Genomic DNA, 24,184 nt, shown 5'->3' with positions numbered 1-24,184 from the left:
TATCACCCTAAATTAACATGTCACCAAGTTTAATGACTTACCCAGGAGCAGTTTATTGGGGCTGGCAGACTCCTCTTTATAAACATGCCTGATTTCAGGGACAGAGATGATAAGCTGAGCCCCCTGTGTGGTTCTCCCCTCCCCTGCTGCCATTTTGTGGTAAATGAAATATGACAAGACAGTGCCTTCCGGTAATTGCAATAATTGACTGTAGAGAGTCCATGATTGTGTCATTAGTTGCTCTCTGAGTAAGGGATCATAACTGTGTCCATATTTTTTTTTTTTTTTTGCTTTGAGGGTCTGCCAAATGGCAGTCCATTCGGGTGGATCAAGGATGACTTCTTTGAGGTATTAACTCTTTGTTCAACTCTGCCCCCATCAGTAAAACTCGGTTAAATAGAAAATGAAAATTCAGAAGCCTAACTAGTTGTTGCTAAAGAGATTGTGTTCTTGGGCTTTGCTGGGGAGCTAGCCAAGGTAAACAGGGAAGCTGGATTCATCAGCTGAATTATGATGAAAAGACAAATTGGTTTCCAGTAGGGTATGTCATCTCAAATGATGGAGTTTGTGTTTCTGGTCATGGCTACAACCCAGCAGCATATTGTTGTGGGAGTAATCAAATAAAAGAGCTTTAGTTCTAAAGATGAGTCCATTAGCATCTAAATACCCTCTTTTTTTTTAGAAAGTAGAAAAACCCAGACCTAGTAAGGAGACTTGCCCAAAGTCACTTGGCTAGCCAATTATACAGTCTAGAATAGATTCTGGTTCTCCAGTTGCCCAGCTATCTCTTCTTTCCATTAGATCATGATGTTACCTGATCCACAAATTAGACTGCTTTATTAAGCAGAACAATTACTAGGGTAAGGTTAACTGGGGCATTGCCCCAGGATGTTGACATAAATATTAGAGTACTGTCAGCATTTCCTGTTCTGCAGCTTATAAAATGCAATTAAACTTAGCTCTTGGTGAATTAGAGTAATTAGTTAAACTTGGAGACTACAAATGGTGCACTTCTTTGTGACTGCACTAAGATTGAGCTCCTCCCTGACTCAGGGCTCAGTTCCCTTCTGCCATGATAGTCTACATCATAACAGCTTTATGGTGATCTGAATGAGGGGAGAAACCCACAGAGCCTTGTGTCTAGAAGTCCCTGAATTTATCATTAAAAGCTTAGTTAAATATGCCTTTCACACTGTTTGAACCCAGGCCTATTTTGTTGTGTATGCCCTTTCTAGTTATGGTTCTGCCAGGAAGAAATGGCTTTTGTTCTACTCTACCCAGAAGAAGTCTAAAATAAATAGGTTATAGGACCATAAAATCATCTTGTTATAGTATTAAGATTTTTCTCTCCAAAACACAAGTAAGTCATCAGTAGGATTTCAAGTTCTTCCATTGTTTTCCAATGTGTATTTTCATTGATTTACTGTGAGTTTGAGTACCGTTATGCACTATAATTTAGACAGCATCTTGTGCTTGTTTTTATGTATGCTGGTATGAGTTACATGCTGTTCAAAATATAAAAGCAGCATTTAGTCATTGTTCTCATGTTTATCTGAACTAATGATTTAGGGGAGAAGGAATCTCACTTGATTTAATTACTATCCTTTTAGCAAAACCCCAAGACACAGATATTTCCACAGAATCTGAGGGGTAAGAAAAGTGAAAGGTAATGACGACATGGTACTGAGTGAGCAAAATACTGAATTACAAGAGAGCCTTTGAGTGTTAGCTGGCTTAAATCCCAATTTTTATTAAAAAAAACTTTTTAGGAAAGAGGTTTCTGGAACTCACTCAGCTGCAGATCAGTGGCTCAGAGTAATCATGTGAGATAGGAGACATCCATATAAATATGAAATAAGTCCCATTGAAACAACTTGTCAGTTGCTTCCATTGTTTATACAATGACTCCTTGGAAATCCAGAGGGGTTTCTACTCATTGTGTTAAAATATCGTGAAGGGACTTTCAGGAGAGAGAATGAACTCTTGAGTGGTACACTCCTTCCTGGAATTAGTTTGCTTTCTAGAGACTAAGATGGCTTTTCTTTCATTTGAATATTTTTGAAGCTCTTCTCACGCTTTGCTATTTGCGCTGCCATGAATCATGGCTCATGTCTGGATGTTGCCAACTTTAGACAAAATTTTGAGTCACAAGAAGGCATATATAATAAGAACAGTTACTATTTTTTTGTCTATCTTTTATCAAGAAGACCTTATTGACTTATTACAAATTGGGCATATATTTTGAGAATAGTAGAAATAGTTTATTAGTAGGAATAGATTCATTCTGAGCCATCTATATTTTCTCAATTGGTTCCCTTTATATAAATTTTCAAGAGAGTTTGTTATGGTTAAGGAATGAGAGAAGGAAGAATGAATGGGAGAAAGAATGATTGTAATTGCCTCATAAAGATACTGAACCAGACTATTGACACCTCAGTGATGTCATACACTTAACCTAAGTTGGCTAAGATGGCTAAGCCATCACAGATACTCATACTTATTCCCCCCTCATGTTAGGTTTATTTCTACAAATTAAGGAATGCCTTATACCAAATTAATTCCTTCCACAACGATCTTCTGGATTGAGGTTACATCTACCTTTATTCAACTTTCCCCCCTTGTATCAACAGATTTATAATATTTTTGATTTGGGATTGTAAAGATCATTAGGTCCAATTTCCTCATTTTGTAAAGAGATCAAATGATTGACCAAGATGACAGCTTAGTAGAAGAACTGAGATGAGAAGCTAGGTCTCTTAATTCCTAGCCCAATTCTCTTTGCAGCAGGCCACACTATCTCCTTTTCTCTCAATAATTAGCTAATATTCCTGAGTGTATAACTCTGTATTATTGCTGTTGATTGTTACTATAAACTAATACTGCAATTACTTGAACATTTTTTGCTTCTGCTAGGGTCTCTGTCACATTCTTTATTAAGATGCTATATAGCATTTTCTTTGTGTGTACTCAGATAAAGTCCTGAATTATGTGGATTCTCAGTTAATCCTCAATGAACAATCCAAAAGAAGGATGAGAATTGGTCTTGAGTTTACAAATGAGGAAACTAAGGCATGTTAGAATGTGAGTTCCTTGATGTTTTCTTTCTTTCCTCCCAGCATGTTCCAAGTGACTAGCACATAGTAGAAACTTAATAAATATTTGTCAATTTAAAGGGGAAGAGCATTAGATTAGATGCTAAAGTAACTATCAGAATGGTGAGTTCTCCATTTTTCCTTCTGGTCAGTTTAACAAGTTGTCAGAGGATTGGCTGCTCCTTCATGTTGGAACACTTAGACATGATGACATAGCCAGCATACCTTTCAAAGAGACCCATCTATTATATTCATACTTTGTTGCATCAGATCCCCTGTACTATAAGTATGAGCTATGGAAGCCTGGGAAAGATTAGTTAGAGCAATTTCCATTTCCATCTATATGAGTGGATGAACACAACAAAGTCATTATTTCCTGTGGTTACATATTGTGTATAATTATATTATTGGGTTTTTTTTCCTCCATGAAATTATGCAGCCTGCTGGGTTTTTATGAAGAATAAGCATTTTTGCCCTTGGACATGCTGCAGATGTTATGTATCCTAACTCCTTCCAAAAACTTCTTTTACTTCCTGTAATGGCATCCAGACTCTGTGTGTGTGTGTGTGTGTGTGTGTGTGTGTGTGTGTGTGTGGTATGTAAGGGAGGTGTTATCTGTAAGTATTGGTATAGGTGTATGGGTATATATGTTTGTGTATGGGTTTCTTTCCACATATCTTATGATCTGTCTACACTGGCTTAACATCTAGTTTCTCAAACATGACACTCTATCACTTGTCGTCATGGCTCTATACTAACTGTTCCTCCAAGCTTGGAAAGCTCTTTTTTTCCTTCTCCCTTTTCCTGGTCTTTTTCCCACTCCCTTTTTCAGATTGCTTTAATCTAATACATACACATGTGTATGTATATATATATATATATATATATATACATATACATATATATGTGTATGCATATATATATATGAATACACACATATATAGCTCTTATATAAGTGAAAATTCACATGATGTCTCTCTTATTAGAATAGAAGTTGTTTGAGGGAAAAGTATTTTTCCCTTTTTTAAAAAGCTCCAACTTTAGATGTTTCAGTGGTTAGAGTGCTGGGTTGGAATCAAAACGAGTTCAAATCCAGCCTCAGAAACTTCCTAATTGTGTGACCCTGTGTATTTAATCCTGTTTGCCTCAGTTTCCTCATATGTAAAATAAGTTTGAGAAGAAAATAGCAAACCACTCCAGTATTTTTGCCAAGAAAACCCCCAAAGGGGTCATGAAATGATTAAAGCAACAACATTTCCATATTGCTTAATATATAGCAAGTACCTCATGAATGCTTGTTGACTGATTGTATGTATGTTCTGAATTGGTGAATGAGAACACATCCTTTACTGAGCCAAGGTCAGAGGTAGAGAAGCCAATTATCTTTCACCTCTTTCTTTGTCATAGCACCCTAACTTCAGCCACAAGTCCAATAAGTGTGGGTGACTTGTTAGAGAGCACTATCATAAAGAGTGTGGATAGAATTCTACAAACACAACTTCACTTCTAGAGAGACAATTCCAATTTTACATCCTATTGATGAGAACATTGGGAAGAGCTTTAGAAAAAAAAATGGAAATAGATAAAGTTTATCATTAATGTTCCCAGAATCTAATAATTCCTTGATGAAGATGTGATTTTATATATGTGGCTCCTCTTTCCAATGTAGTATATTACAACTTGGCTATCACTTCTCTTCCTTTATTAGTTAAACCAATATCTTCTTATAAACCCTCTAAAGAGAGATTACCCAGTATATTAGGTTTTGGTTTGTTTTTTGAGGCAATTAGAATTAAATGACTTTTCCAAGGTTACACAGTTATTAAGCATCAACCCTAGATTTGAACTCAAGTCCTTGTGATTCCAGGACTGGTTTATCTCTACTGTGCCACCTAGCTATTCCTGTTAAACCAATATGTTAAGGGCTTTTCTCTAAATTTCTTAAAATGGAGTAAAATCCAATGTATTACATCAGTTATTTCTGATTATCACCATCTGCTCTTTTTCATGTATCTTTTTCAATCACATACTTCACACCACTTGTCTTATCCACTTTTTTCTTTTTTTTTTTTTTTTTTTTTTTGGTTAATAAGATGTAGCCTGCTTATACCTATCATGAGTCTACCTCTTCATTGCCCTTTGGGTGAACCTTCACTTTAATTCCTTAAATAGATGGTGAACATCTAGAAAGGGAAGCAGTAATTACAAAAAGACAGCATGACTCCATCAAGAACAGGTCATGCCAGACTAACCTCATTTCCTTTTTAGATAGGATTACTAAACTAGGCGATGTAGAGAATGCTCTTGGTGTAGTTTACCTATATTTTTGAGATTAGTTGAATGCTTTAGTTAAAGTACACCATTCTATTTTTGTCAGAAGGTGAAGAAATAAGATTTAATGATAATATAGTCAGATTAAGAACTCAGATAATAGCAATCATAGAACAGTTGTTAATAGTTCATTGTCAGTATGGTATGAGGTCTGCTGTGAAATACCACATGTGTTTTATCCTATACTGTTTCACATCTTTGTTAAAAAATTTAGATAAAGGAGGAAGAGAGGAAGGGAATAAGCATTTACATAGCATACATCATGAAAAGCACTATGTTAAGCATTTTACAAAGATTGTCTCATTTGATCCTCACAACAGCCACATGAGATAGATACCATTATTCTAATTTCACAATTGAGGAAATGTGAGATAGATATTGTTATTCTCCCATTCTGCAGTTTAGGAAACTAAGGCAAGTAAAAGTTATATGATTTACGCAGTCATACAGCTAATAACCATCCAAGGCTGTGTTTGAACTCAGGCCTTCCTGACTTTAGCCCTAAAACTATCCACTACGCTACCTAGTTGCTTACAAAGTCTTATAGAACCAAGAGGAATGGTTAAAACAATCTATGATAGAACCAGAATCCTAAAATATATAAACAGGACAGAGAACTGGACTGTATCTAATAGGATAAAATTGAAATGGGTTAAGTATAAAGTCTGGTAATTATCCCATTACTGTTAAATTAGTTTCTCCAGTGTCAAAAGGACCCACACCATTTCATGCAGTGTAATTTAGTCAACAGCTTAGTAGACTTGTGTGAAAAGCCCTGGATTTGATTGCAATTCTGTGATAAGCTATGTGACTCTGGGCAAATCATTTCTATGATCCTTCATCTTTTCATCTGTAAAATGAGCATGATCATTGCTGCCTTGTTGGTTATGCAAAAAATGTGGTGCGACTTAAATAAGATATGAGAGAGGAAGAAAATGCTTTGTAAACTACAAATCACTCTAGAAATGAAAGGGAATATGGTTATTCATTTTCTATTTTGTAAACCAAGTCACTCCTGAATGCTAGTCCTCATAGTCTCAAGACAACAGTCATTTAGAAAGCAAGAAAAGATTTTTTAGGAAAGATGAGAATCAAATTTCTTGGGCTGATGAAGTATAGGGAGAATGGCTTATTTATATCTGCCTGATATCTGTGCAATTGTAGGAAAAACTCGTAAGAACTTAGTGTTCAGATTTCAGCCACTCCCATCTATCAATTCTAAGCACGAAGCCCATGCCATACTTTTGCTGATAGTCTGTAGGAAACCTTGAGTTTTTAGCTCCAGGTCTGTCAAATTCTCAACCTTGAAATGCATCCTATGACTTGTGGCTGAGGCAGCAATGCATTCCTGCAGGGAGACAAGGTGATAACTCCTCCAACAAAGTGTCTCTTCCACCCCCTATTCCCCAGGGAATAAATCTGGAAACCCCAAGGAGGCAACATGTCACCATTGCATCAATGGCTGACAGCCTAGGAAACAATCTTTTGGACAAATACCATCCTGGCTGCTGACCTGGGCAAAATTGGCAACTTAGTGAAATTTTTTTCTTCAACCCACTCAACCTCCAATTTCTAAAATGCTCTCATTTTTCCAATAGCTGCTGTTTTTCCAACTCTCTACCTCTGCATTTTTGCCCTGTGTTCTATATAAAGTCTTTCTTCTCCTCTGGTAAGCAAGTAATGTGAGCCTGTAAAGTTGGAAGTCACACAATGTTGGAAGACCTGGGGCAGAAACTGTTGGACCTTGGGTAAAGTTATTTCTCTCTTTAGAGTTCACCTTCTTTCCTTAGAGAACTAATACTACCTTTAAAACTTCATCCAGATCTGATATTAAATTCTATAATTTGCCAGATTATACTGTGAATGGGACAGGAACAGGGAAAGAAACATTTCCTGACAAACCCTTCAGAATATTTAATCCTCCAAAAGGAGTTAGGGTTGCTTGAGCATTTCTCCACACAAATCAGCTCTAAACTTTTGCTCAGAAAACCTATCTACTACCCTTCAAAGGCTAGATCAAACTCCACCTCCTTTAAAAAGAAGTCTTCTCAGATCATTCTAGCTCACAGTGAGCACTCTGTCTTTTAATTTACAGCATTCACTTTCAGTCATTTGGTATGGTAACCCCTATCCTGTTAGTTACTTTTTTTAGAAATGCCTATTCCTGCAGGTTATACAGGACTTGAAGATAGTGAATATGTTGGTAAATAAATCTTTATATCCTCCATAAACTCTAGACCAGCATGTTACATACAGATTTAAAAGAAATGAACATGAATTCAAATCTTGACTTTCCCACTTAAAACATTAAATCATTTAATTTTCACAGTCTTCAGTTTTGTAGCCTATAAAGAGTGTAGATGCAATTATTTTGAGGGTAAATAAGATAATGTTTGCCAATAATTTCCCAAGTTTAAAGTGATATATAAATATTCTCTCTCTCTCTTCTCTCTCTCTCTCTCTCTCTCTCTCTCTCTCATTCTCTCTTTCTTTCTCCCCTCTTTTTTATGATCCTAAAATTTTAGTTAATTGAAGTGATAAAAATCCCTAGAAAAATATGCAAGCAAAAGTACCCATAGATGGGTATTCAAATGATTATGAACTAAATAAATTGCCACTTCTCCCATCCCAAAGCACCCTTCCATATCAAGAGTCTTATGTAGTGATGTTTTGAGGCAGAACTTATAGGCCTTGAGAGAAGGGGAAAAAAAGAAAAATTAGAGCTGCCAGGCATTAAAATATGCTTCTATGAGATTCAGTCTGCTCATAGGATATCTGTCAATAACTTCTTAAATAAGGCAGTCTGATGACCAGCCATTAATTCACCAGTGGCCACTGCCAGATGATTTGTTCATCAATAACCAATTATCTCATGCATTGTAAATAGCTGCCATCACAGAAGAATACTATATTCTGGGAGAAATATCCTAGCACTTGCAATAGAGGGTCAGGCTCAACCCTGAGATGCATCATAAGAGAGTGTCTATCTACTCTGGTTTTAGAAAACTAAAAACTTACATATTCTGTGCAGAGGGAGTTCAGTAGGTAAAGAGCTGGTTTGAAATTATCTGAAAATGGGTAAATTCCCTGAGCCCCTGTTGAATAAGGGCAAGCTTGTCAAATACTGTTATCTATTTCAGTCCTCTGTTTTGAGTTCCAGGCATTCTCTATGAGGTAACAGTTCAGTGAAATTAGACTATTCCATAATAACAGAATCCCATAATTTTAGAATTCAAAGGAACCCCAGTGACCACTCAGTCTAACTTATAAATGAAAAGTCCCCACTAAAACATCTCCACCACTGATCATTCTCCTTCTAAATAGCAATTTCTCAAAGAAATTAGCATTTGAGTCAGGAAGACTTTTGAGCAACTTGGAGAGACTGAGTGGGAGTGCTTCCTCACAGACTGAAGGTTTTTTGTTAATTTGTTTGTTTGGAGGTTTTTGGCATTGTAGAAGGGCATGAATGAATCTCCCCATTAATAAAGCAGTAACAAAATGCAAAATGCGAGTACTCAGAAGAAGCAGGCAAGAAGAACTATAATGAATAAACCTGGGCATGGTTTTTGAATGAAATAGTCATATGGAAGTTTACCTATGAATATATGCTATGAAGATAACCAATTCATAGAGATTGACTATGGATTCAGGAAGACATTCACAATGGGGAAAAAGAATCAAGCCTCCACATCAGGATATTCTGATGGGAATTTGGTATTTTAAGCTAGAGGCAGGAGTAATCATTATCTAAAGCAATAGAACAAAACAATCCTGTTGTTCAGACTTCTAAAGAAAGGTCATAAGAAAGAAGCAGAAAACAATTCATTTTGTGAAAGTTGTAGTTCTGAATATTAAATGTGAATCACCCTCTCTAAATCACTCCACACCCCAACACACATTTACTTTACATATTCACAGAGAGTTTCAATATAGGTTCATTGTTAGATCTAAGGCAATCGGCCATAGATTTCCTGTGTCCTCCAATTTTGTGGTCAGCTTCTTGGTGGTGTCTCAGAATGCAATGAAAATCAAGTTATCTTTATCTATAGACAAAACCTATTATAACAATAAAGATAGCAGATCAACAAGATTTAAGGGCAAAAGTTGTCAGTTTGCTAGGTCTGGGATAAACCAGAGGAAGGGGAGAAAGTATAAAAGAGATAAATTTACCTGGTTGCAGTATGGCAGAAAATTCTAACTAGATAGACCACTCAGTTGCTCATGATGACATTCACTTGAGAGCAGCAATACTTTTCCCACCAAGCTGGACAGCTACATGAAACAGTGGATAGAATTCTGGACCTGGAGTGGGGAAGACTCATTTTCATGAATTCAAATCTGGCCTCAGACACTTAAGCTTTGTGATTCTAGGCAAGTTACTTATCCAATGTGCCTCAGTTTCTTCATCTGTAAAATGAGCTGGAAAAGAAAAAGCAAAGCACTCTAGTATCTTTGTCAAGAAAACCCTAAATGGGATCATGAAGAGTCAGACAACTTAAACAAGTTAGCAGCAGCAACAACAAAAGCAGTCTTGCACCTAATGACTTCTAAGTCTCTAAAGTTTCTTTATATCTCATTTAATGAACACCTTCTACTACCCATGATTTTTTAGTTCTTCCTTCAAGCTGGGAAAAACTATACTTCCTTTCAAGCCTATTGTTGGTAAAAGACTACAAATATATTGTCCATTTTATTAGCTAAGCAGTGGAAGTTGCTATTTTTTTTTCTTTCATATTAATGGGTAAGGAATTTGGGAGATAGATCTGATAAGTCCTTGAGGAAATTGAATTTGTGTCTGAGTTTACTGGCTTGAGGATTCTGATGATTTCCCCCCTTATATGATAATTCATATTGAAACTGTAAGATTGTTCAGGAAAAGAAGCTATCTACTATGGTGGATACTATTCCAAAAGCTTAGAAAAGATCTTAATAAAATAGCTAAACTACTTATAAAAGATGGTAAAGTAAGTTACCTCTTCATTTATAATCAGGAACTCATCCAATTCTCTCATTTTGTAGAATGGATAAGAAAAACAATTGCTTAGGGGTTACTAAGGCTTTGCATTGATGGCTGAGGGAAGACAATCACTGCCCTCAAAAAATTTACAATCTATTGGGAAAAGATAATACATAAAAAGAAAGTGAAAAGGCAGCAGAGGTGAGAGGAGAGGTCTGAGGGTACCAATTAGGGTAGTGATGGGAACATGAAGAACATGATAGTTTGAAACCAAGCAGAACAGCTAATGGCAAAGGGCCAAGGTCATAGAATTGATTAGCAGTGAAAGTGAGAATAGAATATAGGGCTCCCTGTGCCCCATTCAACACTCTTTTTACCATTACCACCTTGGCCCATGTTAGAATTATCTGTGTTCTGATATGTCTCCAGTGAAGAAGAGTCTATGACCTTCCCTTATAATGCTCTGGATTTTGATTAATCCTCACTCTTCCTTTGCTGGACAAGATATCAGTTTATTTGGAATCTTTAACCACTCCTAAGGTTGTCATTCCAGGTTTTGATGTTGAAAAGAATGTAAAATGTTAATAGATCTTCAACTTGTCTTGAATTAATTTCGAGGAAGCCAGGAACATCCCAAACCAATATTCATCAAACTGTTTTGGCAAGCGATTAATAAATTCCTTTGTGAGTTGCTTCAGTTCAGTTCAATAAACATATAGGCTAGTCCAAACATGAAGTGATATTACTTAGAAAGGTGTTTGGCACCCAAATGATTGAGAAATGACTATTTTGCTTTATGAATATCATGGCATATTGCCGTGCTGTAAGAAATAGTGAAAATGATGAATATGGAGAAGCATGGAAAGATTTACATGTAATACATACTGTCTAAGACATCATAATAATGTAAGTGAAAAGAACCACAAAACAAAAGAAATTATAAAGAAAAGGTTTGTCCCCAAAGAAGGGGAGACAAAGTTGAGGAGACAACTCCACCTACTTCTTTGGATAAATAGGATCTACAAGTATGGAATGTTGGTCAAAATGTCAGATTTTTTTCAATACATTAATAGCTTATCCTGAATGTTTTTCTCATCCTCTTTTTTTATTATAGCTTTTTCATTGACAGAACATATGCATGGGTAATTTTTCAACATTGTCCCTTGCACTCACTTCTGTTCCATCTTTTCCCTTGCCTCCCTCCACCCCCTCCCCTAGATGGCAGGCAGTCTCATACATGCTCATCATCTTTTTTTAAAAATAATTTATTATAAGGGATAAGTCTATGGAGGAAAAAAGAGAAAGGGAAATCTAGTCAATGTAAAAAACAAAAGTATCATTAAAAATTTACTTTAAAAAGAATGGCATGTGTCAATAAGTTGGAGAATAAACAAATTATAGTGCACAAATGTAAAGAAATATTACTGATCCATAAGAAAAACTGAATATGAAGAATACTGAGGAGCATCAGAAGACTCATATGAATTGGTACAAAGTAAAGGAGTAGAACCAGAAAAACAATATGCACAATCACGGCTATATAGTATATAGAAAAAACAAAGACAGTAAGGAAACGAAGCAATCAAAACTGAATTCTGTAAAATTATACAAGGTGTTCCCAAAGTCTAAGTGAAGCTTTAAGTCATTAAAACTTAAAATTGCACTAAGACTTTTAGGGAACAGTATGACTTGTTTGCCTCCAGTAAAGAAATTTGAGAATGAACTTCCCTCCCTACTTTACAGAAGTGGGAAATTATGGAAATGAAAGATACACACACACACACACACACACACACACACACACATATATATATATATATCAAACTTAATTGATACATTGGTTAGTAATGTTAAACTCCCCCTCTCCACACACACACACACTTTTAAAAATTCTTTCTTATAAATAGTAGCTTTCTGGAAAGGATAGATGTAAGGGGTATATTGGTAAATGTCTGATACAAAATCAAAATGTATCAATACCATTTTTTAAAAGATAAGCATTTGCTGTAAAGTTAATGAGTAGATTGGGAGTGAGAGTTTTAGAGTAAGGATTTAGGATTTTATGAGATACATGCTTTGTTTTTTGTCTTGTTTTTTCTTTTATTTGGAATAAGAGGCCACATATATAGTGGATAGAGTACTAGACCTGGAATCAAGAAAACATGGTTTCAAATCCCTTGGTTGACATTTCATTAATTTTTCTAAGATTTGGGTGATTTTCTTCTTTTTTTTCTTCTTTTCTTTTTCTAGTAAGTGTTTGAGGCCACATTTGAACTCAGGTCCTCCTGACTCCAGGGTTATGCTCTGTCCATGGTGCAGCTAGCTGCCCTCCAACTTTCTAAAACTATCAGTTATAGCAGGGCTTCTTAAAACCTTTTCTACTCACAACCCCCTTTTGCCCAAACAGTTTTTATGTTACCCTGAGTATATAGGTACATTAAATAGGTATACAAATCAAGCATTTACTGATGATAAATCATAATTTCATGACCCTCACATTCAGTTATAAAACCCCTTATGGGGTTGGGAACTATAACTTAAACAGCTGCAAATTACAGATGGATTATTCATACAAATGGATAGACAAGGACATAATTTCCAGATAAATGTAGTCAGTTCATCCTTCAGTTCTCATTCTTTTTTATTGTTTAGTTGTTTCAAACTCTTCATGAACCAATTTGAGGTTTTCCTGGCAAAGATAGTGGACTTGCCTTCTCCAGCTCACTTTGCAGATGAGGAATGGAGGCAAACAGGCTAAAGTGACTAACTTAAGTTGCAGTAAGAATCTGAGGTAAGATCTGAACACAAAAGATGAATCTTTTTGACTCCATGCCTACACTGGATCCACTGGGCCACCTCATTCCCCTTACTTCTCAAACTTTGAATAAATATGAGACTGCCCAAACTTTACTTTGAAAACTGTGTGTTGGCAACCCAGAATGAGAGAATTTTGATGAATTAAAGTCAATGCAACTTTAATAGAGCTCCAGCCTGCCCATCATCTTCCTTTAGCTCTGACAATTCTGCTAACATTTTTTGTGGTGGGGAGTGAGAAAATTGGGGTTAAATAACTTATCTGGAGTCACACAGCTAGAACATATCAAATGTTTGAGGTTATATTTTAACTCAGGATTCCATGTCTAGCACTCTTTATTATGACATTATATGCCCCTCTGCTGACTTTCAAGATATACAGTTGGTGTGCTTTCTATACTACAGTATCTAATTTTTTTTTCTTTTTTCTGTTTATCTTGACTCACAGTCAGTTTGTTTGACAATACCAAAGGTCCTGCCCACTCTTAAATCTCTATGTCAAGTATTATCTCTCTATGATGGAAATTTCCCCATTCCTCCATTTTTTTGATTTGAGCAATTCAAAGCCATTTGCTAAGATACAGAAAGCCATGGTATAGGTGAAAGAAACTAGAAAAATGAGAGTTGGATATGCATCTATTTCAGTCTCACTATTAATGGAATTATGAGCAACACAAACTTCATTTCTCACAGTTTCACTTTCATCAACTGTAAAAAAGAGGGGATTAGATAAAATGAAGCTTAAAAGTCTTTTTCATCTCTCATTCTGTGGTCTATAAAATGAAGATGATAATACTTTTCATCAATTAATCAGAAAGCAATCATTATGTGCCTATGGTGTTCCAGGCAGAGTGATAGGTGATAATTGACGCAAAGGATAAAACGAAAGGCTCCTGCTCTGAGTGTTATGATGAGACAATTGTTCTGTTATTCTTAAAGCACTGTGGAAATGTGAGTTATTGCATACATCTAACTAGAGAAAGGTAACACATTAAATTGGTATCTGCCACTAACACCTTAGCATGATTAGTCTTTCAGATTAAGTCTGGTTTAGAGTGAAACCTTGAGGGAATAGGATATTGGATGGATAAATTTAGAAGTAGAGTTGGCTTAGATTAGTCACCTCGGTAGGGAGCTCTTAGAAGCCAGTGAGGACGAGGGGCTTGGGGACTATAGAAAGTAAATGGAAATGGGGGAGGGGGAATAAAAGTAGCCTGATTTATAACTATCTCAATAGCTCTGACTCTACAGCTAATTTTAGGAACTCAGCTAAGACAACCTCTAATTAGGGTAAAAACAATGGGACATGTTTTTTTTTTAATGAGGTGATGGGTTCAAATCCTGTCTCTGATGCTCTGAAACCTCTGTGACTTTAGATAAATAATTGCCTGGGCTCTGGTTTCCTTATTTGTAAAATAAGATTAGACGATTCTGAAGACCTTTCCAGTTTTCTATATCATCTAAGTGCAATCAGCTAACAAGCAGCTAAGGGCGTCCTACATGCCATTCATTTTGATCCTGCCTCAGTGTTCCTCTATTTTGCCTCCCCAATGATAAAATATCCTGTTCTGTGTGATGCTGAATAACTCACTTCACTTCTCTTAGATTTAGTTTCCTCATCTATAAAATGGGAATAGCAAGAACATCTACCTCACTGGGTTTTGAGGATGAAATGAGACTATATTTACATTAGATACATAGTTAAAATATATGTATAGTGCTTTGCAAATGATTGCTGTGTAAATGTGAATTATTATTAATCCCCAACCTCTTCAACCTTTCTGCAATAATCTAGGCAGTTACATTTCTGGGAGTATTTTTTTTATTTCACCTAAATTATTAAATATTTGGCATAGTCATATATTTCTCCTTTTGAAAACTCTTTCCTTTCTGAGATTTCATGACATTCTTCTCTCTTTCCCTCCTACCTGTATGACCTCAGTTTCTTTTATTATGTCATCATATATACATATCATATCTACATGGGTATACCCAGAAGCTCTATTCTAGGTACTTTTCTCTCTAAAGTGTTCCCAGGTATCTGCATTTTCATATTTATTATTTAATTCCTTTATAGGCTCAACATCCATTAGGTAATTAGTAATTATTTAAGAAAGCGATGAATTATCCTTTTTTAGTGATTAGATTGTTAAGAATATTCTTAAACCATAATTGCTAATTGCCATTTCATTTGGTACAGAACAATAGGTCTTGGAATAGAGAGCAGTAGTGCCTCTTCTTACTAAATTGAAATAGCTTTTTATTATTAACATGGTTGGATCTCTTTGATTCACATCTGGCCCATTCCTTAAAAAGGTGAAATGGAAGTAATTATTTCTTTCCCTCTGTCCATTTGCTTTGGCTGGAGCGCTACTGATGGGTCATTCATGGAGCTTAGCTACTTTGGCCACTTTCAGAGGGCCAAATATGTAGGTAAAAATGCAAAATCAGATTTTCAAAATCAGATTTTCCCAAACATTTGAATCATCAATATGGAAGCTTCTCCTAGTTAGGTCTCAAGAAGAGATGATTCTGGTAGAAGGAGTGGAGTCACAGGATGATCTAGAGCAGGGCTTCTTAAACTTTTTCCACTTGTGACCTCTTTTCACCTAAGAATTTTTATTGATTGAAATTGATCTCAGGTATATAGGAAATATAGATATAGCCCTAAGCTATATGGGGTATACTGTAGTCAGTGAAATATTTTTACTGTCCCCATTACAAAAAGGTGGCCTTTCCAACAACTATTCCTAAAGCTTGGAATTCAAGAGGTACAATTTGGCCTTCAGAACTAGATGAAGATAAAGAAAGATTATAGACTTTTATCAAGTGAGCATATTTGTTTTAACTTTCTTTTTAAAAAATTTCCTTGGGTGAGCTGAGAGATAAATAAATATTCTTTCATTGAAATAAGATACAAGTTTATTTTAAAAATTCACATGTAATTATTTTTTTTTTTTTAAAAAAAGCAAAGAATGGGGAAAATATTTGGAAGGTTCCTACAGAACTCCTGCTCTTCTTTTTTCTGTAGCCATCAGGTTAACAATCCACCAATGTCTTTTTCTTTTTCTCTTTCAGAGAAATATTTTTAACTGCAGTTTTCTCTGAGTCTCAGTCAACTTATTCTTTCCTTTGCTGTTTTAATGACTAGGGTAGTCCATGCATTTATCTTGCTCTTTTTCTGCCATATCAGTGGAATGACAATCTTTGGTGTTTGAGACACGACCAAAAAGGAGAAAATGAGAAGCCAAACATCAGCTACTTGCAGATTTGTAGCAGTATTTGAGAGTGCCAAGATATAAGCTCATGGATGATGTGGTCCTGCAGAAGCTGAGCAATAACCTGGAAGCGGTGATCCAGAAAGCTGAGAAGGACAAAGTGGGTGTTGAAGTAAGAGAATTCTAATGTGTTTATGGAATGAGGTCACTGTGAGCATGATTTCACCCAACACTTTCAAGAAAATGAGGAAAATAGTGAGTTAATTCACTCAATAAGAAATATAAAGCTGCAGTTTTAAGTATGTTTGGACCTCTAAGAGAGACAACATATGGGGAGAATTCAGTGACCTGGGTCCTGATATTTCTTCTACCCAATGATATACCAGTAGTATGTGAGTGATAATTTAAAAAAATGCAAGATCAGATTATTTCTAAACGTATTTGAATCATCATTGTCAAAGTTTCTCCCATTTAGGTGTCAAGGAAAGATTAATTCTGGGAGCTACAGTATGATCGAGAGCAGAGCTTCTTAAATTTTTTCCACTTGTGACTCCTTTTCACTTAAGAAAATTTTTACATGATCTCCAGTATATAGATATGTATAGAACAAATATTTATTGATAATAAACCATAATTTCACAACCTTCACATTCAGTTATGACACCCCATGTGAATCACAATTTAAGAAGCTGGGATCTAGAATATAGAAGTTACATATAATGGATGAGAATTATGTGAAAAGTTACATCTCCAATTTCCCTCTTCCCACTCAATTTCTTCCTTGTATTTGGTGTTAGTCCTGGTAGACTAGAATAGAAAATAAGCCCAATGGAGTCCTAAAGGGACTCCTATTTGAGACTGTTGAGCCCTGCCATTAGGACTAGAAAACTGAGTTTTAAAAAAGAACCCAGGAAAAACCTTGGAGCTCAGATCACTTTTACATATCATTGTATCATAAACTCCAGGTGCATTATCTTGATCCTTGCTAGGATAATTCCCCCTCCATTTGAGTATTGCCCCTCCCCTCTCTGTCTTTTGCCCTTAACCTTCTTATCTTGACCCCTATCCTGTCAGAATTAAGTTATGATTCTTTCCTGGAATTATGGCTTGTCCATCCTTCCAGTTTCCTTACCCCTTTTAGCTATCTTTGTTCCCCTATAAGATTGTATGCCCAAGTTATTATTCTGTTTGCAAAACCTACTTAGCTAAAACCCTATATAAGTTCCTTGTCTCAGTTTATCTGCCTCGAATGCTTTGGATGAGTCCCATGCAGTCAGCTAGCTTAAAGTGCACATTAAAGATTAAAACCAATCTCTTGCTTGCCTCAGTTTCTCTGGTACTGTAAGAGATACTTTCTATCAAGTAAGTTTAGTGATTTACTAGAAAGATACCTATTTATTATCTAATTGCACCCTAATTATAAAAATGATATGAAGTTATATTACTTCTCTTAAAAATTATATTCTCAATTTATCAAAAGCATTTTTGAGAGGCACATATATTTGTATTGTACTAGACATTTTCCCAAAAGCTAAAGTACTTACCAACTCCCTCTTCTGTTTTCCCTCAAGGTTAGGGAAGTCTTTCCAGGATCAGTGTTCATAACATTGGGCCTAGTGTAACAACTCCATCTCCAAATTTGTATTTTACAGTAATCCTTTAAAACTGAACAACTTAACATTCCCACAATCTCATTCTTTTTAGCACTTCTCAATCTGGTATGTGTGTACCCTATTTTCCAAAAAAAGGATGGTGGCTAGCTCAGGCCAGGATGGACTAAAAAGAATAGGTCATTAGAAGGCAATGAAATAGAGAAAAGGAGGAGGAGGTTAGGGGGAATAAGGTAACTAGGAAAGACAAGTGGATCCCTGTTGACTTTGGAAGTAGCTAGGAAAGGGGAAAGATTAATGGAGGACTAGTTACAAAGACAATGGTAGAAAAGTATCAGCACTTCTAATTAATGACTTTGGAGTGGGACAGATATTTTGTCTATTGCTATTTTTATTTGTAAAAAATATAAAGGATACCTATCCCTTTCTCTCCCTAAGTCTAGCACTTAGATTAGTTCTTGGACTATATTAAGTTTACAAGTAACTTATTAATTGACTGACTTTATTTTTCCCGTATTCTCTACACAGTTGATTATTTCCTTTTTTCCTTCTTCCCTTTTCTATTCTTTCCTCTTTCTGATTCTCTTCCTCCCCCTTATCTTTGTTTTTCTCTCCCTTCCACTTAAACATTTTCCTTCCTCTTCTCCTATATCTTTCTGTCTGCCGCTCTGTTTCTGTTTCTGTCTCTCTTCCTTTCTGTCTCTGCCTGTATGTGTCTCTCTGTCTCTCTCCTTTTTCTCTTCTCTCTCTGTCTTTCTCTGATTGTCTGTTTCTTGTCTCTCTTCTCTATTATCTCCCTCTCTCTTGCTTTTTGCCTTTCTCACTCTTCCTTTTTCTTCTTCCCTCTTTGTGTCTTTCCCTTTTTCTCCCTTACATTTGTTTCTTCTGCTTTACTTTCATTACCTCTCTACAACCAAGCCAAAGTAGAATATCCTAACTTCATTTTATTTCAGGAGGCAAATCTGTCAATGTTTGTATAAAAATGAAAAGACTTGTCCTCAGGGTATTCTTTTAAGGCTTTGCATTCTTTCCTCTGTGTGGATGTGTGTGTTTTCAAGCCCAAATTCTCTAGAGAGAATGTTAGGTGCCAAAATGGCCATCCCCTGGGGTTACTAAGTTCAGGAAGCCAGTGAGTACTAGGAAAGACTGCAGATGTAGGAGCTTTGATGAGCGTTGCACATAGCGAGGCAAGTCAGGTACTCCATTCTCCAACCAGCTCTGAGAAAGTTCAAGTATTAAAGAAAAGTAATACAGAGGCCAGCTCCCGTTCATCATTTTTATCATTTATCAAGACTACAGAGAGGCTAGAGAAAGAAGATACTTCAGGGCAGCAAACACTTTCAGGATAAAATCATAAAGTTCAGCTGTCTTTCTCCATTATCTTTGTCTCTTTAATTTGTGCCCCACATAGTTCTAGAAATGTGCTATCTAGAAATAGTCTTTTTATTCTTATAAAAATGACCCATGGGTCCAGAAAGGATACTTTCCACTTCCACAGCTCCCTTCTTCCTCTCCTTAGAGACAATGGCAAAATAGGCACTGTGAAGTCATATCCGTCCATGCTGAATATCCATAAAATACAAAATAGAGACTGTCTTGTATGCAGAGATGAATCTTCGAGAAACATTAATTCTAAGGACACAGATATTTATTATTTTGTGCTCACTCATCAATCTCACAGATTTAGGGATGAGACCTGAAAATCCTCAAATTCCTATATTTCATTACAGACCAATAATTTAACACCTTTAGATCCTATTTATTATTACTATTAATTATTCCCTTTCCACATCTCAGATGAGCAAGTTCCTTTTTGTTTTGTTTTATTTATTTTGTTTTGCTTTTATTACCTCCTGTAAAGATGGGCAATGCATTCCTTCCATTATACTGAAACTTTTCTTTTTAGCATTGAGAGAGGAGGTACAAAAAAATGGAACTGGAAAAAAGAGACTTCAGATTCAAAATAAGGAGGCCTATCTGGAGAGAAAGGAAAAGGAGATGTAGGGGTTTTTAGCAGACTATTAAACTCAATCTGTATCAACAGTGTGATAGGACATCCCCCTTCCCAAAAAAAGCTTTATTAATGGGGACCCAACTTTCAGGAATGAGGAGGTGATAATTTTGCTTAGAAGCAATATGGTTGGCAGAATGCCTGCTTCAGGGATAAGAATATCAAGGTTCAAGGTCTGCCCTCATACCTTTGGTAAATCACTAAGACTATAGATTTACAGAACCAGAACTCTATCTGTATTGATGGAGTTTTTTCAATGAGATATGAATGAATGAAATCACGGGTTTAATTTGTCCCTCCTTTAAAAACAAAACAAAACAAAAAAACAACAACAGCATAGGATTAGATCACATTTGAAGTACTGTGTTTGATTCTGACTATCACAGTATAGTATAAAGGTGAAGGATATATGAATCAACTGATCAAATTACCCCATCCTACTTATCACTTGAATCTTTTGAGCTTAGGCTTTAGAATAGATGTCAAAAAGTCCCCACAAGTCATTGGATGACTATAGAGTTCATATAATACAATAAGTATATTCAAAATGGGTGAGGAGACTAGTCATGCCTTGTGAGGTTTATAGCAAATAGAAGACCTTTGGTATGGCCTCCTCTACATTTGCCCCCCTCAAATTCCTTCTTAAGGACTTAGCTGAAAAGCTTCCGCTGGCATAACAAGTCTCCTCAATGAATCCAAATATATTTTCCGTGTAAGGGGAAGTAATATAGTCTTCAACAAAGACTTTATCAACTTGATCTAAAACATTATGGTTGATTCTCATCTTATTAAGGTGTTAGCATCTTGACTTAAGTATTGTTGAGTCATTTTAATCATGACTGCTTCTCTGTGACTCCATTTGGAGTTTTCTTGGCAAAGGTAATTAAGTGGCTTGCGATTTCTTTCAAAGCTTGTTTTACAGATGAGGAAACTGAGGCAATTAAGCTTAAGTGACTTGCCCAGGGCCACACAGCTAGTAAGTGTCTGAAGTCAGATTTGAAATTCAGGAAGATGAGTTTTCTGAATCTAAGCCCAGTGCTCTATCCACTATTCCACTTAGTTGCCCCATACTTTAAATAGGATGGAGTGATTTGATTGATTCACTTAATCAACCCCAATTTTTAAAAAAGAAAGGAAGAAGAGAAGCTAAAGCATTTCCTGGGCTTCCTGAGGAGGATAATAACAATGGTCAAGGTCCATGTCACAAAGAAATTAGATGAAGGAAGTAGGGATGTTTAGCCTGAAGAAGAGAAACTAATAGGGTGGGAAAAGAGAGTGGGCAGGGATAATGACAAAGGTAGCTGTCTTCAAATATTGGCAGGACTGTCCAAAGCCATTTGTATTATGCTTTTTTTTTTCTTATAGAAAAGTGATTAGACTGGTTTTGCTTAGTCCCAGAGGACAGAATCAGGAATAATGGGTTATAAACAGACAAATTCAGTAACTTCCCTTATCAAGGGTTCTTAAGAGAAAGTCTATGAATTTAGATAGACAGACAGACAGATAGATAGATAGATAGAGAAACTCAAAATATTTCATTTCCTTTTTAAATTGGATGTATTGTATTTTATGCATTTAAAGTATTATTCTGAGAAGAGTACATAGCTTTTCCAGACTACACAAAAAATATCAGGAACACTTACTGTAGATTATTCTTACTAAACCCCTACTTGATATTTGATATGACTTCTTCCGTGTGTAACCTATTATACTCCCTACATGAAGCACTCTGCCAGTTTGACCCTTACCTATCCCTTACTGCAAGTTTCAACTGAAGTATGATGCCTATTAACTTTCCCAACTACTTTCTGCCCACCTCTTCCACTTCTGTGGTGCTGGGAAGCAAATAGAGTTTCAGAAAAAAAAAAAAGTCTGCATAATGAGGTAAGGAAAAACCTCCTAACAATTAGAGCAAAGCATGAGTGTGTTGAACCACATAAAAAGGGAGGAGGTTTCTTATTGTAGGTCTTCAGGTAATGGTACAGATGGCCTCTGCTCAAGTGCAATATCAAAGGAATTCTTCATATATGGATTGGAGAAGGTAGTCTATTATGTAGGAGGCCGGACTTAGAATACAGAGGCCTGGCAATCAAAATCCCACCTTAAATATTTAATAAGTATATGGTGCTGGGAAATTCACTTGTCCTATCTTAGCTTCAACTTTCTCACTAAATGTACGTATGGCTATGTAAGTCTAATAAATACTGCATAAATATTGGTGATTAGAATCATCATTATTAAAAATTATAGCTGAGTTTCTTCCCAACCTGAAATTGCAATTTTATGATTCCTCTTCTGCCACGATCCATGACTTCATATCCTTTTGCAAAAGAACAATGATAATGATAATTAATTACATAGAACTTTAATGTTTACAAAATTCATTTCATGTTATCTTATTTGATCTTTACAACAACTTTGTGAAGCAGCTACTAGTATTATTTTCATTTTACAGATGAGGAAAATGAGACCAAAGGAGGTTAATTGACATGTCCAGGATCACACAACTATTAAATACCTGAGGCAGGATTCCAATAATACTTCCACTGTATAATTCGGTGTATTTTGTAAGGGCCAACAAGATAAAGATATATAAAAGTACTTTATAACCCTAATCACTATGTGAATATAAAGTGTTATCATTATTATAATTATTCAATTATTATTATAGTTATCACTCATGGTAAAAAAAAATGAAATATTAAGGGAAATCAGTCATGTTTTAAGGACATTCCTAAATTCTTGAGGTTCATAACCCCACTTAAAGAGACAGTTTCCTGGAATGGATGAATAGACTATAGGACTGACTCACCATTATTTTAAACACATCCTTATTTCCTAGGGATATATAGGACTATTCACCCCAAACAATTCCTTTTCACTTAGCACCCTCCCTCCTTGTCTCCTGGGACAACTCCACACTCTACCTCTCCCATTAAAGATAAAGTACCTCTGCAGGGGGTGGTGATGTTTCAGCAGGATTTGGCGAGTGTTTAGTGGTTCCCTCACAGATACTGTTGCTGCAAGAGGTAAAGCTGATAGATTTCCTTTCTTTGCTCTTGCAGCTTAAGAAAGTTCAATAAGTCAGCTGTCAGAGGCTGGGTCCCTTGCAGGCTAAGGAATTTCAATTTCAAAGTACAAGAGATTGAAGTCTTGAAACACAAGATCATCAAACACTAATGATTCTTGAATGCTTCTAGAGCCGTGAATAGGGTAAGAAACAGTGGATTTCTTTAAGGGGCACTGAGTCTGACATTGCTGCTTGCTCTCAATTCCTTCTGCAGGCACTGCTAGGAGGAGATGAGTGAACTCAGACGCGAAACGAACAGACCATTTGAGGTGCCAGGAAAAGCGGCTGGACATTCACAAATTGCTTTCAAAGCAATTAGAAGGAGTCTACTCAGCTCCCAATCTCATCTCAGAGCGTCTCAGAGAGAGGGCCTCTCTTAGGCACCTTCCAAGAGGAAGGGGGAGCCAAGAAAGAAGAGATTTTGAAGTGAATTTCACACTTGACTGCTTGGGCAGTGCCTGGGGCAGGAGCCACAGGCCAAATAGTCATGGAAAACTCCAAAGAAATTACATCACCTTTGGGTCAGGAACAGAAAAGAAATACAGGTTACCTGTTCTTTGAGGAGGCTGATTTTTTTAAGCCCCTCAAATAAAAAAAAAAAATACTCATGTCTTGCTACCCTGCTCGACTTGCTCCCACTGAAATCAACACTTTCCCTTACTAGAGACTTTAAACTTTGAAATGGCATATTAAAAGAAGGATTTTCTCTTTATTTTTCCATTTTGGGGGAATTCATTGGGTAGAGGAGAGGTGGTAAACAGTTATTCCCAGCAGTTTGTGGGTGCTTTACAGATACCAGGTAACTGACTAGTAATGCTGTAGGGTAGGAGTTTTTAAAATGGAGAGTGGAGGTTAGATTTCAAAGTGGGGGTTCTATGAATGGGATTTGGAAAAAATTACAGCTTTATTTTATTAACCTCTAAATGAAATATATAATTTGTCAATTATGAATTTAGAAAAAAAAAATTGAGATCCATATACTTCACCAGGCTGCCAAGGGGGCCCATGACAAAAAAAAGATGAATAATTCCTGGAAAAGACCTTGGAATAGAAAATGGGATTTTAGGTACCAAGATTAAAA

At 36.1% G+C, this 24,184-nt stretch overlaps 1 long non-coding RNA gene across 1 annotated transcript in view; it reads left to right on the top strand.

Moving 5' to 3' along the window:
* Positions 1 to 23,866, top strand: part of LOC116420331 — a 46,508-nt gene extending 22,642 nt beyond the window's left edge. The window contains exons 2-3 of the long non-coding RNA XR_004230621.1: positions 16,388 to 16,584; positions 23,318 to 23,866. This is a non-coding gene — a long non-coding RNA (uncharacterized LOC116420331). The remainder of the gene's footprint in view (positions 1 to 16,387; positions 16,585 to 23,317) is intronic.
* The last annotated feature ends 318 nt before the right edge of the window (positions 23,867 to 24,184 follow it).

This window comes from Sarcophilus harrisii, chromosome 1 (genome assembly GCF_902635505.1).
Source record: "Sarcophilus harrisii chromosome 1, mSarHar1.11, whole genome shotgun sequence".
Classification (NCBI taxonomy): Eukaryota; Metazoa; Chordata; class Mammalia; order Dasyuromorphia; family Dasyuridae; genus Sarcophilus; species Sarcophilus harrisii.
This window is presented reverse-complemented; position numbering and strand designations above follow the sequence as displayed.